The sequence below is a fragment of the Mesoplodon densirostris genome, chromosome 6 (genome assembly GCF_025265405.1).
Source record: "Mesoplodon densirostris isolate mMesDen1 chromosome 6, mMesDen1 primary haplotype, whole genome shotgun sequence".
Lineage (NCBI taxonomy): Eukaryota > Metazoa > Chordata > Mammalia > Artiodactyla > Ziphiidae > Mesoplodon > Mesoplodon densirostris.
Genome location: NC_082666.1, coordinates 11,084,900 through 11,103,564, shown reverse-complemented (window position 1 = coordinate 11,103,564; position 18,665 = coordinate 11,084,900). Strand labels below are relative to the sequence as shown.

Here is an 18,665-nt window from a genome sequence, read left to right as displayed (position 1 = left end):
TCCAGATAAGGCCACATTTCCGGGTTCCAGGTAGACGTGAGTTTTGTAGGGAAGCTGTTCAACCTGGTGCAGGGACCTGCGGGGTAAGGAGGCAGCCCTGTCTGGATAGGGCGTAGCTGAGCCTTCATACTTCGGAGTGTCTGCAGCCATTTGGCTTGGGTTAACTAGGGTACCCAGGGGCCCCACCAACATTCCCAAAGAGGAGACGGATGCGCACAAGGACCCCAGTCCAGGGAGGGAGAGCTGCCGCCATAGCCAGGGCCGGGTCGTGTCACCCCCTCTGAATAGACTCAGAGACTCGGGAGGTGACCCAGCCAGGGGGTCGCTGACCCCGGTGTCCGCGCTCTGCGTCCTAGCCTCACTGGCCACAAGCACTTAGTCCTTCGGTGGCACCGGCCTGGGCAGCTTAGAGCCGAGAGCCTCTCCTCTCCCTGCGTGAGCCGCCAACCCGGGCTGTGCTCCCTGAGCTGGAAGAGCGGCCCCTCCCCATCAGGACAGTGCCCCGCCCTTTTGGGTGGCGCCTGCCTGTGCAGCCTCTGCCTGCTTTGTGGGTCAAGGGCAGCCTGCAGGGCGGGAAGGAGGGATCCAGGCTCTTCTATTTCCCCAGGGACCCTTATCTCTTTTGGCCAAGGCCCCGTACCCAGACGTTTCCGGGGGAGCGTCCCAGCCCGACCCCTCCTGGCCCAGTGATCTTGAGCAAGCAAGTCCCAGGCCTCTCGGAGCCTCACCTCTCCTCTCCCGGGTGACAGGAGTAGGGACTTCTGCCCATCTCAGGATTAGGGGATGGCCGAGGGAGTTAGAGGTTGTAACCACCTCCATGCCAGCACGGAGGCTGGCACACAGTCGATGCTCAATAAATACCAAATAGGAGAGAGTGTCTTGGAGCTCAGAATGTAAACTTTATGGCCCTCCTGAGATAGGGCCCCAGCAGGGTCTCTTGAGAGGGAAACTCTGTAGGCATTTCCTTCCTCCTGTCCGTGGACAGTTACCTGGGATGACCAGGGAAGGGGTAGGGAGGTCGGTGTGCACGTAGCAGAGGTGGAGGCTGGATGCCGCTCAACTGTGACTGGGGCTTTAATTCATCACGTAACCCACTGAGTAAAATCATACCTAGATTTGGTACCACAGGAGGCAGAGTGTGCAAAAGAGCCCTGGAAGGGGAGTTGGAAACCCGCGTTCTGGCCCTGGCTTTGCACCCCTTACCAGCTCTGTGTGCAGATGTTCGGTCCCTCCCCTCTGCAGACCTGAGACCACTGCTGTCCTTGGCGCCTCTATCCCGCAGCTGATGCTGGGCTCGCCTAGCCTCCAGGCGTTTGCACAGGCCGTACCTTCTGCCGGGAGCGGCCTCCCCCTGCTCCTCAGCTCAGAGCAACTTCCTATTACGAGGAAACACCCCCGCCTCCACAGGCGGACTGCACAGAGCTTTCCCTGTGTTTCCACACCCTGGGTGTACAAAGCAGCCATCACATGGGGTTGTAGGTATCGGCTTATGAGACTCCTGTCTCTCTCTAAACAAGGGACCCCACTGAGGACGGAGACTGGTCCCAGTATGTGTTGGTCGATTGAACAAACGGTTTGATGTCCTTGGACACGTCACTTCTCTGCTCTGAGCCTCAGTTTCCTGTCTTCCTGCTTTCAAGTATAGGAAGTAGACTGGTGGATTCTTCGGGGTTTTCTCTGAGGTCTCTGGTGAGACGTGAGACCTCAGATGAGTGGATTCAAGGTTTCTCCCGTTCCCGGGAATAAAACAGTGGCGTGGCAGCGGCTGCACGTGTGTTTAATGATCACCTGCCATTGATGCAACGATACGAACGCAGCGTGGGAGATTTTCTGGGTGCTCAGCTCAGCATTCCCAGTTAGTGGATTCCAGTGTCTTTGGAAAGGCGGGACTGAGGCAGCCTCCACGGGGTGATTTTAATTGCTGTTGGGCCAACCCTCCCAACCCGTCCCTCTGCAGGGATTCTTCCCACGTGTGGAGGGAAGCCTGTGGGCGTCTAGGGTCCGAGACTCCACGTGCACCCGCCCCACAGAACTCTCCCTGTGCTTCTGTGTCTGGCTGGAGCTCCCCGTCGTGATGCAGACAGCAGGCTCCACTGGGATTCATCCCCAGCCCCCTACGCTCCAGACCGGCACCAGATTTCAAACCCCACCTTTGCCGTCTCCCAGCTGTGGGAGTCAGCACCTCTCTGAGCCTCAGTCTCCCCATCTGCAAAATGGAGATAGTAACACCCACCCTTGGGAATGACCGGGTGGACCCAAACACGTGGCACAGTGCGTGGCATGGGGTGGGAGCATGTTCTCACCATGAGTGTTCCTTACTCTAGAGATCAGAGTGAAACAGATCAGCAGTCTGTTTGTTGAAGCCAAAAAATGTCCGTTGTCTGAAGAATTTTGTTTTGGAAGACAAGCCCAGGTTTTGGGTCAGAACCTTATGCCCTCAGGAATTTCATGGTTGAGCATCCAGGCAGATTTTATAAGCTTGGTGACCACCCAAGCCTTTGAGCCTTCCACGTGGATGTTCCCAGGTCAGGCTCTTCGGGAATCTCTTGCACAGCTGGGCTGCTTGTCGCGTCGGTAGCGTGATTTCCATAGAGCAGGTTCTGTCTGGCTATGAATAGATGTTTTTTTCTCTCTTTCTTGGATGCCTGAATGGCAGTCTCCCTCCTGCGGTCCCAGAGGCCGACCTGAGTGTAAAACTCCAAAATGGACATCAGAGCAGGGTCGTCCATTCCTGCTTGGACTCTCGGCTCCCAGCGAGGCTCAAAGAGGTGGGTCGTTGGCTGCCGTGACCTGGGAGTTTCCCGAGGGTCTCCCAAGGTAAAATAGTTATAAAGGCTGCTGAACAAAGTGAAGGAATCAGAGTTCACGGATAAGGTAGCAGCTCAGAGAAGCAGGCGAGTTAAGGAGAATGGTTTAGTGTCTTTAGAAACCTGCCTGCCGGCATCCAAGCCACAGATGGGCAAAGCCCCCGAGGGCAGGAAGGACTCTGGAGATATGCCTGCTGCAGGCTGGAGGGCCTTGTGGCTCAGTGGTTGGAGTGTGGGTTCTGGAGCCACGCTAGCTGGCTTCGAACCCAGCTGTGTTATATAAGGGATAAGTAGGTTAACCTCACTTAAGTGCATTAGAGCAAGGCTTGGTGCATAGTAAATAAATCCGGGTAAACTGAGGCCCGGAGAGGGCAAGGGACTCGACCGTGGTCACCCAGAAAGTCATCAGAGCAGCCAGACGGAAACTCACGATTCCTAGTCTTGTGGACATTTCTCTCCTCCTCCTGGCCCCCTCCCTCAGTCAGACTGTTTCAACTCTGCCTTCTGCAGAGGAAATCGCGTGACCCCTCAGCTGGTAAGAATTCAGACTGTATAGAATTTCGGAAACCTCTTCGGGCTGGCTGGGGGCCTTGTTGCAATTCCCTTCAGCTGCTAGTTCTTTTTTCTTCCCTTTATCCTTTGAAAGCTCTAGAGAGTCTCCTTTTCTATCTCCCCAAAGAGAAAAATTAACCTTTTGGCAAAGGAGTTTGAAGACTTAGGTCCCTGTTGTGCATCCCTGAACCAACCCCCGCCCTCTTTCTGGGCCTCAGTTTCCCCATCTGTAAAATGAGAAGAGTTCCCCCCACACACAGGCTGGGTGACCCCCACCTACCAGCCTGTAATTTCTCTGGAGACAAGCGAGCTGAGACGTGCCGCCCAGAGCACAGGTCTGCGTTGACGGTCGGGTGAGTGCTGACTAAACTAAAGCTGGTGATGCATCCTTCTAGGAAGTGAGGTGAAACCCATCAGAAATGCTGCCCACTTCCGCCCACCTCCCAGTTTCAAAGGTTATTTGAGTCATCAGAGCTGCCAGTACTCTTCTTGCTCTCCTGTTTCAGCGAAAAGCTCCTCGACCACTCTGGGCGGAGGCTGGGCGGCCAGGACTGTCTCACCTGCAGGCCCCCAAGGCCTCAGAACCGAGGGGCTTGGTGGGCACTGCAGCCACGAGCTCTGGAAGCTGCCAGCCTAGGAGATGAATCTTGCTCCCAGGCTGGTGACACCACCCCTCTCTGAGCTTCCGTCTCTTCATTGGTGAAATGGGTGGGTGAGCCCCGCCAGCAGGGTGAGATGGCAAGCCCAGAATAGGGGGATGGGAGCCCCAGCTCACGGCCCTCTTCCTTCCTGCTTAAGAGGCCCTGGCTCTCCTGGGCTCTGGCTGGGGCTCAGGAGATGTTTATATGCCCAAGGCCTCCCTGGCTCTGGGGGGACAGAGGGACATTTGGCCAAGCCAGGAAGCCTAGAGGCAGACCCTCACCCACCAGGGCCAACAGCATCATCCTGAGCGCAGCCCTCTCAGCCTTCCCACGGGGAGCTGAGGGCCCAGGAGGGGAAGGACCCAGAGCAGGGAAGCCGTGGAGCCAGGACTAGAACCGAGGATCCTAGACCCGGAGTCCCCTCGCCCTGGGTTCTCCTGGCACCGTCAGGGGGGCCAGCCCGGCTGGGCCTGGGAATTCAGAGATGGGTGCCATGGTGGGCCTGGAGTGGACTTGGAGCTGAGCCCTATCTTGATAGGCCCTGGCAGGGGCCTCGGGCAAGTCATGCCCAGCCCTGAGCCCCCATTTCCTCATCTCAAAATTGGGCACCATTCCTGCTGTGCCCACCTATCAGAGTTGTCATGAGGCTTCGTAAGATGGTGTGGGTAACAATCCCTCTGCAGACAATCAAGAACTGTCCACATGTGAAGGATTTGATATTTGTCATCCCCTGGGGCATTTCCGTATCCCTATCACTCAGACAGTGTCTGGTACAGAGTAGGTGCTCAGTAAGTGTTGCATTATTGAATGACCATTGGTATCATTTATTAAGCACCTGCTATATATCAAGCATCACCCAGGGAACTTGCCATGAGGTGCTGTAATCCTCACAACAACCTGGGAGTTTAGATGTGTCACCCTTTTACAGATAAGAAATCTGAGGATCAGAAAGTGAAGTAACTTACCTAAGTTCACACACAAGTGGTATGTGAGGAAGTCAGGATTCACACCTGACTCTTAAGTCCGCGTGTCCTTCCAGGTGCTCACGAGGGCCTGCTGGGTCACCCCCTCCCTGGGCTATGCTGGTGTTTAACAAACAGGTCCCTGGGCAGAGAGGTGGCGGGGTGGGAAGGAGAGGGATTTGTACAAAGCCTTGATTTGTAGCATTTGCCAATTTCCAGGGTGTAAGTATTCCTACGGTGCCTGATTGCAAGCAACCAACATGATAACTGTCTCACAAAGTCCCTGAGAATTTAGCAAGCAGCCCCCGCAAGCCATTAGTCGCGGCTCCAGTGCACCTGTGCACCCCTCTGCTTTGTACAGTCCCCTCCTATGCCCAAGGAGGGCCACAGAGTTAGCAGTGTCCGCGGGCCTGGGACAGCAGACTGGAACCAAGCAGATGGCTTGGGTGGGGCTACCAGTGCTTCTAGACCCCTCAACCCTCTCCCTCCAGGGCCCCTGGAGCTGCCTGGGGTCTCAGTATCACACGAAGACTCGGGGGGTGGCGTGGATGAGATGCGAAAACTGATCCGCAACACTGAGACTGGAATATTAAGGCCTGCCAGCCCCACCATGTGCGGTATTCCTGCCAGGCCCGGAGCAGAGCCCTGTAAACGCCGGGGTATAATGGACAATAAAAGTCGCCGGAAAATAGTGAGTCTCCTAGGACCACTGTCATCCCTGCCACACGCTGCTTGCTGGAATCACGAGCCCTGTGATCATGAGGCACGATCGTCATGTAAATATGTGTCTCTCGCCAGCCAGCACTGGCCAAGATTTATTTTATTGAGGCAGTTGGGGGAGGGGGATGGCTCAGGTTCATCGTCCTGGTAACTTTGTAAAATGCTTTGCCATCACTTCCAGCTTCTGGGAGAATGCAGCAGGAGCCAGTGTGGCCTCTCCCATCCTCCCTGAAAGGGGGAGATCCCCAGAGGCCGTGGGCCCCTCCTGCCACATTCACAGGCCCAGGGGCCTGGTTGGCCACGAGACTGGGGTCCCCTGGGGAAGGAGGACCGGCCTTATTGTGACAAATGGTTCACAGAGTGGGTTGCCAGAAATATTTGTTGCAGGGATATTGCTGTTGAATGAGCACTGGTTTGTTTGTTTGTTTGTTTGTTTTTAAGGGAATTCCTTTATTTTTATTATTTATTTATTTATTTTTGGCTGCGTTGAGTCTTCGTTTCTGTGCGAGGGCTTTCTCTAGTTGCGGCGAGCGGGGGCCACTCTTCATCGCGGTGCGCGGGCCTCTCACTATCGCGCCCTCTCTTGTTGCGGCGCACAGGCTCCAGACGTGCAGGCTCAGTAGTTGTGGCTCACGGGCCTAGTTGCTCCGCGGCATGTGGGATCTTCCCAGACCAGGGCTCGAACCCGTGTCCCCTGCATTGGCAGGCAGATTCTCAACCACTGCGCCACCAGGGAAGCCCAGCACTGGTTTTTAATGGTGATAACGGTAATCATAATAGTAGCAACAGCCACATTGATTGAGCTCTTGTGTATACCTAGTCCTGATAGTCCTGAGCTGCTGGCATTCCGCCGGCATACCCTCCACGCGGTCCTCATAACCAACCCCACGAGGTCGGTCCTACACAGCCCCCTGTTTACAGAGGAGGGAACTGCAGAGACATGGCTACAGGCCTGACCCAAGCTCCTGCGGCTGGACAGAGGCAGTGCAGGATTTGAACGTCAGACTCCAGAGCCTGTGCTGGGCTGCCTTACCTCACTTCCTGGCCCTTGGGTCCCGGATCCAGTGCCATTACCTCCCTGCAGCCCCCTTGATTGGCCCAAGTTGGAATCAGTGGCCCCTACTTTGATTCTGCAACACGGTTAAGCACTTGGGTCTGGTTCCCCCACGACCACGAGGACTCAGACCTACATTTCCATCCAGGCTCTGCCTCTCTCCAGCTGGGACACCTCCAGCGAGTCACGTGACCTCACTAGCCTCACTTTCCTCATCTGTCAAATGGACGCACTGTCTGCCTTGCAGGGTCGCTTTGTAAGCACATGAGCTGCCAACACCCCTCAAGGATCTGGCCCTGCATCTGGCACTTAAGGGGTGCTCTGTGTGTGGACCCCACTGTGTACACATCGCCACTTCCATGGCTGTGTGTCTGGGAGCTGGGAGGCCTCGGAGCCATCCCCCCATATGGCTGTGGCTTGTTGCGAGTGGGGAGGGCAGTGTGCAGGGGTTGGGGGGCTCACAAAATCTTCCAAGGTCAGAGAGAGTGTCCCTTAGCAATTCCAGACCCAGAAGGTCTGGTTTTCCTCCCAGACATGAGCACAGGATTAGATAACAGGCTCCTGGGGCTCAGTTTCAGGGCACGCCAGCGTGTTGCAAATTCTCCATCAGCCTCATAAAAAGTGTCGGCACAAGAAGAGCCCTCCCAAGACTGCAGAGCCCGACCCACCTATGTTGTAGGTGGCGAAACCAAGACCCAGAGACAGGCCATGACTTTACCAAGGCCATGCGGCCCTTTGAGAGTCCCAGACCCTGTGAGTCCTGAGCCACCATGCCACATGCCGTGGCTCAGAGCGGGATTCACCCTCGAGGGGTTAAAAATGACCTCATAATTTCCCAGGCCCGACGTGGGGTCCACGAGGATCCTGTGAGGAATGTGACACAGGAAGGTCCAGGGCCACTGTGGTGTGGCCCTGGAAGCTGAGATAGTGTGCTGGCCCGTAACTCCGCGTGGGGCGGCAGGACTAGGTGGAGGAGACACTGTCACCCACAGACCGAGCCGCTCTGAGCTGCATGGAGGTCATGCTGGAGGCTCCCGGTGACCCAGGAGGTCCTGAGAGTCTGGGGACTGATGGGACTGCGAGCCCGTCTGTGCCCCTCAGCACAGCTCCACCCTCTCTTCTGTGTCCCAGGTGGACAAGCGGGGAGTGACTGGCAGTGTGTGTGTGCCCACGGGCATGGAGGCTGATCAGAGCCAAGGGAGACTTCAGGAAGGTTCTTGCCATCCTGGCCAGGAGGAAGAGGAAGGCTCCAGGAATCTGTGTTTTCCCTGGGTGCTACCGTGTCCTAGATGGGAGCCCTGGAGGGAATTCCTCTCAGCAGAAAGGAGGCCGGAAGCAGAAGAAAAACAATGGTTAGGCAGAAAGTGCCCAACCTGGGGGCCTGACCGGCCCATCTGGAGCCTCTGCTGTGTGTGCAGGCTGATGCCGCCCATCTCGCCGGGTCATAGAGGACGGTCCTCCAGGGGTGCCCTGTGAGCCGGGGCCTGGGCGCAGTCACCCAGGGGCCGGCACCTGGCATATGCCTGACAGTTGGGCCCGGCTGGCGGGGAAGGTGTGCTGGCAGGTGGCCGAGTCCCGGTGCCAGGATCTGGCTCCGTGTGTCCTCTGGGGCCTCAGCTGCCATATGCCCTCATCAGTCCCGGCAGTCGAGCTGCAGATGGGGCGCGGGGGGTGTGTTGGGGGGGTTTGCCCAGGGTGGAGCTGGCTCTCGTTCTGGAGAGGAAGACACGTTCCGACCACGGGAGCTCTTTTCGGAGATGGAGGGCTGGGGCTGGCCTGGAGGCGTCCCTGCCTTCTCCCACATGCCCTCAGGTCCGCCAGCCTCCATGCCTTTGACCCCACTGTGTTCTCGGCTGGGATTCCCGACCCTCTGCTGCTAACCCCGCTTATTCTTCCAGGCTACCCCAGACTCCAGCTCTTGTAAGAAGCTGTCCGTGATCTTGCCTGGGTCACGAAGTGAGGGTCTCTCAGTCCTTTTCTTGGGGACACTTTTCATGCTCTTTTCTGGCTTGTGGTTATCTGTCCCTGTGTTTCTGGGTTCTCTCCTGTGACCCCGTAAGAGCAAGGGGGTTTCCATCCATGCGATCTTGGGGTCACCCGTGGTCAGCACAGGCCCTCAACGGAGACGGCAGCTGGAAGGCTGCGTAGAAGGAAGGGAAGGTGGGAACACTCAGATCCTGGATCCACAGCCTGGTGTGGGAGAGCACGGGGCCAGAATAAGGATGAATAATCAACGGTAACTCCAGTGATGGGGGCTCTATTCTGGGTCAGGCCTGGGGCTAAGCACTTTTGAGGCCCCTGATGTTACGGAGCCCCCCACAGCCCGGGGCGATGCATACTATTTGTGTCCCAGTTTTACCTGCGAGAACTCTGGGGCCCATATAGCTGGGGCACGCCAGAGCCAGGACTTGAACCCAGGGCTGCTGCCTACCAAGGCTCTCATCTCTTAGGCAACAAATATTTTTGGTTCAGCTCACAAAAGAGAGATTAGAAAGGGTTAAGCTTTTAAACGGACAGCAAGAACATTTATGATTCTTAGCGTTGGCTGGCCCCCATGGGGGTGGGTGGGAATGGAGCACTGTGGGTGAGGGAAGGACCCCTCATCCCTCCCAGGCTGGTTGGACCTCGGCGTCTGCTGTCAGTGTTCTGGGTTCTGGGGTGGGGGTGAGGGGTTGGTAGAGCCTGCAGGGCAAGTTCTTTTGCCTGACCATGTGGGTATGGGGTGGGTTTAGGAGGCCGGGTCCTGGCCAGGCACTGCCACTGCTGTGCCCATGGCCCTGGGCCAGTCTCTTGCCCTCCTGCCGCAGTTTCCTGGAGGGTAAAATGGGGGAGCAGGACTGGGCAATCCCAGAGTGGACTGTGATTGCATTCCAAGCCCCCTGGCTTCCGGCACACTTGCGCTCTCTCCAAGACTGACCCATGGCCACTGCCATCAGATTCCAGTCCCTGGTGAGCAGTGGGCTCCCTGGTGGCAGTGACAAGTTCCTTTCACCACAGAGGTGGCAGCCAGAGCTATTTTTGGAGCAGCTCATGGTGGGGGAGTTTCCTTTTGGCAGTGGCCGGGGAGGGGAGTCTTGGGCAGGGGAAGTCCCATACGGAGACAGGGCTGGCCTCTCCTCCTTCACCAGCCCTGGCACAGGGAGGCCACCCAGATCCCCAGAGGTCCCAGTACCGTGCTCACATCTACTTCAACCCTGAGCCGAGACCTTCCCCGGAGCTTCTCAGAAGCCACTTTGCAAGGTACCGGCCTTTGCCCTGCCTCTGCTCTGGGGAGCCCCTCACCCTTCCCTGCCACCTAGGGCTACTGCCTTTGCTCTTGAGGGTATTCCTAGCAAGTGACAGGGAGGCAGACCCTGGAGACCTCCGGGGCCTGGGCTCACAGAGCACCTGACCTTGGCTGCACCTCTGCCACCGTTGCCCCCTTGACCACCCACCTGGTGGGAGCTGCCAGTGGGCCAGTGCCATCAGCCTGGCCTGACCTTTGTCACTGCCCAGGTTAATGGGGCAAAGTTTCACGCTGAGTGATCCCGGGCTTTGCCAGAACTCCCGAGGTTACAAGGGAAGCAGGAAAAGGAATTCTTATGTCTCCCGCGTGGGTTTTGGCTACCTGGGCCCCTTCCTGATGTCTGAGCAGTGAGTTCTCCACAGAAGGTTCTCTTGCCAGGAATAGCCACCCTTTCAAACCTTAAAAAGAGAGCAGGAGAGGAAATTAGGGGAGGCCAGGGGTTGAAGAACTTCCCCTGTGTAGAGGCCACTGGTGGCATTATGGATGTCCTCCTGGGCCCGGGGCAAGCTTTTTACAAACCCTGAGCCTCCATCTGCCTGAGGGCTGCTCTGCTGGGTTTCCCCCTTCGGCTGTTGGTTGGCAGGGCAGGAGCCTGGTCTGAGACAGGATATGGGAGAAGAGGAATTTCTGCGCTCCCCAGGCTTCTCCCTCCTGGCTTCTGGTGTTTACGTACTGGGTCACCCTCCCTCTGCGGCGTGCTGGGGCCACAAGGAGAGTGATTTGGTCTCTGCCCTTGAGGAAATCTCCATTTGAGGGAGAAGAAGACGTGTTCAGGCAGTGATGGCACAGAGACCAGGTCAGTGGAACCTGGGAGTAACTGACTAGAGGCGTCCAGGAAGGCTGCCTGGAGCGGGTGCCCTGGGTTGGGCCTGGAAGGAGGATCCAGGTTTGCCAGGAGGCAGTTCATTCCAGGCAAGGGAGGCAGAGCCCGCCAAGGCCTTGAGGAAAGAGCAAGTTCGTTTCCCTGGAGGGCAGGGGTCCTTGGCATGGTGGACCTACCTAAGGGGTCTGAGGCTCCTCGCAGAGTGAGACCCCCCAGCTTCCCCCAGCTCCATAGTGGTCTCCAAGGAGGTCCCCAGGCAGATGAGATTAAAACCCAGACTTTGGAGAGAGTCAGATCTGGGTTCTAGCACGGGTGCGTGCCGTTTACCAGCGGCGAGGGCTTGGCAAGTCGCTTAGCCTCTCGGCACCTACGTTTCCTCACCTGTAAGAGGGCAGCGCAGACACCGCGGAGGAGTGTGCCGAGGTGCTGCGTGTCGCTCCCCGGTGCAGAGCGAGCACTCAGCAGATCTTCCTTCACCAGGTCCTGGAGCCAAAGGCCCTCCTGGGTAGAAACCAAATGCCTCATTGCTCCTTGAACTGAGAGATGTTTACAGCTCCTACATTTTTTTCGTCCAGAATTGGGATTTATTACCCGAGAAGGAGAAAGTGAAAGGTGATCTGGAGCCGCCTCCGTTGTAAAAAGGCTCAGGGAAGCCCTGCAGTGTGGGTGTGATGTGTTTTGAATTGCCTGGTGATCTCTTCCTGCTCTGAGACCTTGGGGATCCTGAGCGTGGAGGCAGATGTTTCTTGCTTGGGGCATCAGGAAGGTGGAGGAGCCCCCCTCCACTGACTGGGAGATTGCAGGGTGCTTGGTACCACCCGACTGCGTCCACCCTGCGGGGTCCAGCTGTTTCCTCTTTATGGATGAGGTAGGGGGCGGGACTTTCCCAGGATTCCACGAGAAGTGCGGAGCCTGATTACGACCCAGGACCCGGTCCTGACGCAGGAGGGAGACTTTACCCCGTGAGAGGTCATAGGTTCCAGGCAGAGGCTGGTGTGTGGAAGGGCCTGGAAGGTCCAGGGTGCTGTGTGGTTGGGAAGGGGAGGCCCTCACGTGCAGGGGCCTGGGGCGGGGTAGGCTTTAAGGAGGGTGGGCCAGCGCCAGCTGCACAGAGTTTGGGATGCCTTGCTCAGGCGTGTGGGCCTTTTTCTGCAAGGTTTTGGGTGGGGAGAAGCAGGTTGGGATTTGTGTCTTCGAGGGGAGACCCTCCTTTGGTGGGCTGGAGGTCAGGTCATCAGGCAGGAGGCAACTACAGGGAGCCCACCGAGAAGGGGCCAGGCCAGCAGAGGGCAGGGGCTCTGGGTAAGTGGAGACTTGTTTGGGGAAAGAACCAGCAGCCCTGGATGAAGACCAGGTGTGGGCTATGAGGGAGGGCGAGGCGTCCGGAGGAGGAGCCCGCGTTCCTGCCGGGTTCCTGGGCAGACAGGAGACCCGTCGCTGAGATGAAGACCCAGGGAAGGGCAGGTGAGTGTTCAGTGCCTAGAACTTTCGGTGGTTGGCGTCTGGAGCTCTGGAGGGAGGCCCTAGGCTGGAGAGAGATGGGGGTGGGCGGTGGGTGAGGAGAGGGGAGCTGGAAGAAAAGGATGGGGTAGGGTGCCGGGGAGGTGAGCTGGGTGGGTGCTGCATTGCCCCTCGGCCGCTGGCCTCCGGGTTCTGCAGACCCACCCCGTGAGAGGCCCCACTGCCCTGAGGAGGGGGCTCAGGGACCTCTCTGCACAGGCTGCACCGCCCTTCCCGGGGCTGCACGTGGTCCCTTGTCTCAGAGAAGCCAGGCTCCTCCTGGTCGTGGAGCTGCGGAATCTGAGTGGCAAGTGTGGCTTTGGGGGTGGGGGGGTGAGGCGCCCAGGCCCAGTCAGGAAACCAGACGCCATCTGTGGCTCATCCCCTCCAGCTCCCAAGGCCCCCGTGACTCTGGCCTCAGATCGAGCTGCTTCCTGTCAAGTGATGAATGGGCAACGTCTGCTTATCCCAAGACCAGAAGGGAAGGGGGGCCGGGGTGGGGGAAGGACTCCGTAGCCAGAGCCACACCTCTGGGCCAGAATTCATTCGTTCATTCATTCGTTCACTCAGTCCCTCACTGTCCGAGGAGGTATGGACTACGGGAGTCAGGCAGACGCGGTTTCAAGTGTCAGTTCTGCCTACTGCCTGCTGTGTGACCTTGGGCCCGTTGCTTAACCAGTCTGAACTTTCATTTCCTCCTCTGCACTACATGGATTGTAGCGGCCCCCCACTTAGGGTGGCTGTGAGGTGGAACGAGGCGTGCACGGCCCTTGGCGCGTGCCTGGCGCACCCACAGTGCGGGCTCCGCTAGCGATGCGCTGTCGTTACAGCTGGTCTGCGTGGGTGGGGCGTTCCTTACTGCCCAGGCCTCGTGCTGGGGACACGAAGTCGGTGGCGTCCCTTTCTCTCGTTACTCACAGGCTCCCTGGTCTGAGGAGCAGGTTCAAATGGTAGCTCTCTCCTCTGTGTGGACTGACTTTGGCAAGTCACGTTTCCCCTTGGAGCCTTGGTTTCCTCATCTGCAAAAGCGGGGTGATGGCACCGCTTGGGCTTCTTGGGAGATGTCAGATTACTCAGCTCAGGGGAGGTGTTGCCGTGGATGTTGGCGGATGCTGAAGCTGGTCCGGCCTTGACCTCACCGGTGGCCAGCCTGTGAGCTGCGCGGTCTCCTGCTGGGCCTCAGAGCTCCATCTGTGTAGGGGTGTGCTGGGCTGTACTGGTCTGTGGTACTTCTCCTCTCCCGGCTGGCTGAAGGCCTCCAGCAGTGGGCATCTGTCCTAAGCTTCTGTTGCCAAGAGCCTGCTGGACAAACAGAGATAGCCCCTGGTGCCTGCACTGGCGTTGGGTCACTCATTCCGTGTGTGTAGGAGGGTGTGAGGTCACCAGGATGGTTTCCTCCTTTGGGAAAACAACGTGTGAAGCTGTTCATTGAGCAGGAAGGACTAAAAAGGGGCCTTCCCCAGAGAAACGGCACAGGGTCCGGCGTCCAGCCGAAGCTGAGTCTCCAAGGTTGTCTTTGTGATTCTCCCTGTCAGCTGGGAGCCACGTGGGCCTTTACCAGCCCCACCCAAACCAGGGGCAGTGATGCCCCTACCCCAGTGGACAGACCGAGAGCATGGCTGGGCTCAAAGCCTTGTGGCCTGACCGTACACGCATACATGCACATACAGCATGCAGAAAAGGGCAGGCAGACACTCGCTGCTTCCACCTCAGGGCTGGGGGGCAAGGTGAGCTGTAGACAGTTACTTGCACCCATACGACCCTATCCACTCAGGCCCCCAAACCTGCCCCAAGCTGGGTCTTTGGCCTGAGCCTTGTGGTGTCTTGGGTCATCTTTTACTGGGAGGGTAAGGCCTCAGTGAACCACCAGCCTCCACGAAGTGTGGTATCTGGCAGGAGACAAAGGAGGAATGTGACTTTCCCCTAGACGATGTTTTAGAAATTGGGAAGCAAGTGCCCCAGGTGAAAGTCGTGGTCAGAAAGGCGTCTCGGGAAGCCTCACAGCCCAGCCTGGTGTGGGAGCCGCTCGCTTCCAGGAAGTGCCTGGATTAAACCCAAGCCCCCACGTCTCCCTGGAACACACCCCACGTTAGTAAGAGGCTTGCCGAAGGCCAGGGCGGGAGGAGCATGTCGGGGGGCTTTGCAAAGGCAGCCCCAGATCTCGTAAGTGACGAGGAGGGTATTTGCTCCAGAGCCATTCCAAAGAGGCCGTGCAGTGTGGTAGACAGAGCATGATCTGGGTACAGCAGCCCCAGCTCTATCTTTTACCAGCTGTGTGACCCTGGGCAAGTCCCTGCCCCTCTTTGAGCCCCAGTTCCCGTGTCTGTCACATGGAGACAGTTCCTCCTCCACTGCCCAGGGATGGTCGTTGGTCATGACGCTGGTAACAGCTAAAGCCTCAGAGGGCCCTTCACATGTGCCAGGCTCTGTCCTGAGGAGTTTACATCTGTTAACACATTTAATTCTCAATGACCCTGAAAGGTAGATCTTACTGTTAGCCCCATTTTCCAGATGAGGAAACTGACACACTGCGTGGTTAAAGGAAGCTGGGCCAGGATTTGAACCCAGGCAAGTCAGGCTCCCAAACAGACCCTCGGCCTTACCCTGGGGCTCCTCCTCATCCAGTCCCCGGCTGCCCGGTAGACAGGCACATGTGTGGAACCCAGGTTGGGAAGCAGACTCTGCCACCCCAGCGCCCTGGAAATGCAGGGCTCTTGCTCCCGGCAGAAGAAAGGCCCTCTTTGAGGTGGTGCTCCGTGTGGCCTGGGGCTCCAGGTCTCACATTCCACGGATTTTTGGCCCCTGACTTGGGCTTGGCAGCCTGGGCCCCATTGTTCTGCAACTTGGCAGGAGCCGCAGGGCACAGGAGGTGCCCTGTGCATGGAGGGGCTTTTCCCGGGCTTTTCCCTGCTCTCCGTGTCTCATCCCTCCAGATCCCTTTGCCTTGGTCTTTCTGCATCTGAACCCCCTAAGAAGGAGTTTCTGGCAGGAATGTCCAGGGTAAAGGGGTTGGGTTTCTGTCAGGGTGTAGACAAACTGAATACAAATCCTCTGAAATCCAACACCCTGGAGAGCCTAAAGAGGCAGTGGCTGTCTTGGACCTGGGAGGCGCATTGGAATCAGAGCTGGGTTCACATCTGCCCTCTGTATCCTACTCACGACACGACCTTGAGTCTCCCCCCTCTGAGCCTGATTGCCCGTCTGTAAAATGGGTCTGTCAACAGCCCCGGCTAAGTGGAAGAGATCTGGCCACTGGACGCCTCAGAGAACCTTCACTTCCTTCCTCCCTCCTCCTCCCTCTCTCCTCCCCCTTCCTTCCCCCTCTGCCTCCTTGCCCTTTATCTGGCCCTCTCTGGGGGGCAGGGTGCGGGGGTGGGCTGTGACTTGCAGACTCGTTTCCTGGAGCAAAGGCCCTTCCTCCTCACGGGGACATGAGGTATAGCCGGTTCTATTAGGTTCCAGGCAGAACTGCTCTTAGGCACAGCAGTTTACCCCAGGGGGTTGGCACACCGGGCGTGTGGACAGCAGTGCTGCATCTGCTCGCTGCCATCCCGAAGGGAGCGGGCTCTGGGCCCCCTGTGGGGGGAATGGCTCCTCGTGGCCCACCGGCCCTGGGATCACCCCTACCCACTCAGCACTGCCCCATTCTTGAGTGAGGGGGCTTGTTCCTTGGGGAGCCACGGGAAAGGAAGTGATGTATTGCTGGTAAGAGCCTGTGAGGGGTGCAGTGCAGGGGTTATGGGCAAAGATGCCATCACAGGTTTGAGTCCTGGCTTCGCCACCTGTGATCCGTGTGATCTGGGCAAATCTCTCAACCTCCCTGTGCCTCAGTTTCCTCATCTGTAAAGTGGAACAGTAACAGAAGCTGTCTCGTGGAGGTGGTGTTAGTGAGATGGTGGTGAGATGGGCTAACAGAGGTGAAATGTATAAAGAAAGGGCCCAGCATAATAGGGACACACAGTTGTTGGCTTACCATCATTATTACTGTTATTCCTGGTGAGACCAGGGCCCCTTACTTTGCTCCTGGGGCCCAGTGTGAGGAGCAAGGTGAGCTCCTGAGAGCCTGCAGACCGCCTCTGGGTGCAGATGCTAGATCGCCTCGTGGGGACGTGGGGAATGACATTCGCAAATACCTCCTAGGTCTCTGCCCAGTGTGACTTGCCCAAGGTCCCAGCTGGGGAGTGACAGGGTCGAGATACAAACCTAGGCCTGCTGGCCCTAGGAGGCTGGGTGAGGTGGGACGTTGGAGCCAGAGATGGATGCACCATGGTTTCCAGCCCGCGTGGTCTGTGGGCAGGTTGGCAGGTGAGCCAGTCACGCGTGGGCCTGGTCTTTGGGCCACACCTGGCGCCTTCTGAGATAAAGACAGAACCTTTTTGCTCAAGACAGTTCTCCTCCAGCCTTCCCCCGGAGGTCTCCCTAAGGGCAGAGGACGGTGAACATATCACCCCGAGGGGTCTGGGGTTGCAGCCCAAAGCAGCTACAGAGCCTGCAGGAGTCTCCGGTTTTATCTTAAAATTCATGCGCATTTTACATTTTGTTCCCTCTGTATCCGGTTTATTGCTGCACACATTTCCCTCCTGAGTAACAGCGCAGCCTTGGGAAGCTGCTTGTGTTTATCTGTTTATCCTGGGGCTTTTCGTACCCAGGTCCTCACTGTGTCACCCGGGGTGTGTGCACTCCAGTGCGGAAGCTCGGGCGCAGATGGTGGGGAGGTGCTATGGCCCCATCTGCATTGCAGGAAGCCACCTTGGTGGCCCATCTGGAGGAGGAGGGCTTGGTGGAAAGGGCACCAGGCACTGGTGGAGACCCAGGAGTCCAGGCGGAGGCGAGGCCTGGGCTGGGGCAGAGGTGGGAGTATGGGGCTGGGGAGAGGCCTCAGAAGTACAGGCACACTCCTGAATACCCTCCACATGACACCCCTTTGAGGTAAGAGCAAAGAGATGACAGCAAGAGATCTACCTCTTTATATGTACACATTAGGATGAAGCACGTAAGATGCCTGTGTGAGAATCAAAACTGGCAATTGCACAGGCAGGAAACAGCACAGGCCGGGCTGGGTTTGACGGGTTGCTCTCAGCCACCAGGGGCTCCCTGCTAGGCTGAGGCGGGTGCCATCTGCGGACCGTCCCCCTGCTCCATGTGTCCTTGCTTTCTGCCATCTACTTTGTATGTTAGAGAGCAGTTTTACCCCCAAAATGCTGAAGAAAGGGGTGTGAGGGAGGAGCTGGGCCTGCCCTGAGGACATAGAGGAAGGATGGGTGCTGGGCGCCAGTGTGCAGATTCTAGAGAGGCTAGGGGTGCCTTCAAGGGCAGAGGCGGGAGGCTGAAAGTCCAGCTCAGCAGGCGATTCAGGGCTTGGTGGCCAAACTCTGACAGGTGTCGTAGACATCTCTAAGCCTGGGAGGGCTGGCCCATCAACTACCAGAAAGAGCTACAGTGGGGAGGAAGGAAGTGTGATCTGTGACCAGATCTCAACGGCACTGACCATAACAGCCCCATTGGTGTGGGTTCCTTTCCCGCTGCCCAGATCACCCGGTTCACGCAGCAGGACCTGCCAACCCACTGGACCAGGTGATGCCTATCAGCTTGGGCTTTGGCCAGTGGGGATGGCTGTGGGTGCAGATGACCAGGTGACTTACAGGTGGCGAGAGGCAGAGTCCGTCTAGAGAGAAAGACGATGTCCTGGGTTGGGTTCTCCAGAAGCAGCCCCTGAGACGAGACCGTAGTGGGGACACCATGAGGGAGTCGGGGAGGCAGACAAGCAGGGTGTGATCTCAAACCAAATCACTATCCCGCTTGGGTCTCTGGAGTGACTTACCCCCAGAGCGTCCTGAATGGAGGCAGGGGAACTGGCTTGCACACTCGCCCCCTGGGTCATTGATTCCTAGGGACTCCAGCGCTCCAGAGGGTATAGACAAAGCTCCTCTGATAGCCTGGCCAGCCCTTTGGGGGTCTGTTCGGGGAGGGTCAAATGAGAGGTGCCCGTGGGAATGCCAAGGCGGGGTCTGGTGGAAGGAACAGCAGCCTGATTAGGGGGCCCTCGCCACATGCCCCCCCTGCACCCCGTGTCTTCCAGGCATCCTGGGGGAGCCCAGGCCTGGCCCTGGACACAGAGGTTTAGGTGTTGTAGAAATGCTTGTGGGTGAACGGAGGGCTTTCCTCCGGGGAGGAGTACTTTCCCTCTTGCGTCCAGGAGCACCGCTAGCCATGCAGCGTCTTCGTGTGCCTGAGCCTGGGTCCTGCCCTGGAGGTGCTTGTCTGCTGGGGAGGCCAGCAGAGGCTGCCTGTGACACCAGCAGTGGAAGCGATCTTGGGAG

General features: G+C 57.8%; 1 protein-coding gene across 1 annotated transcript in view; it reads left to right on the top strand.

The window, feature by feature from the left end:
* The window catches only part of NEK6 (NIMA related kinase 6), an 83,391-nt gene that overhangs the window by 24,087 nt on the left and 40,639 nt on the right, over window positions 1-18,665 (top strand). The window lies entirely within an intron of this gene.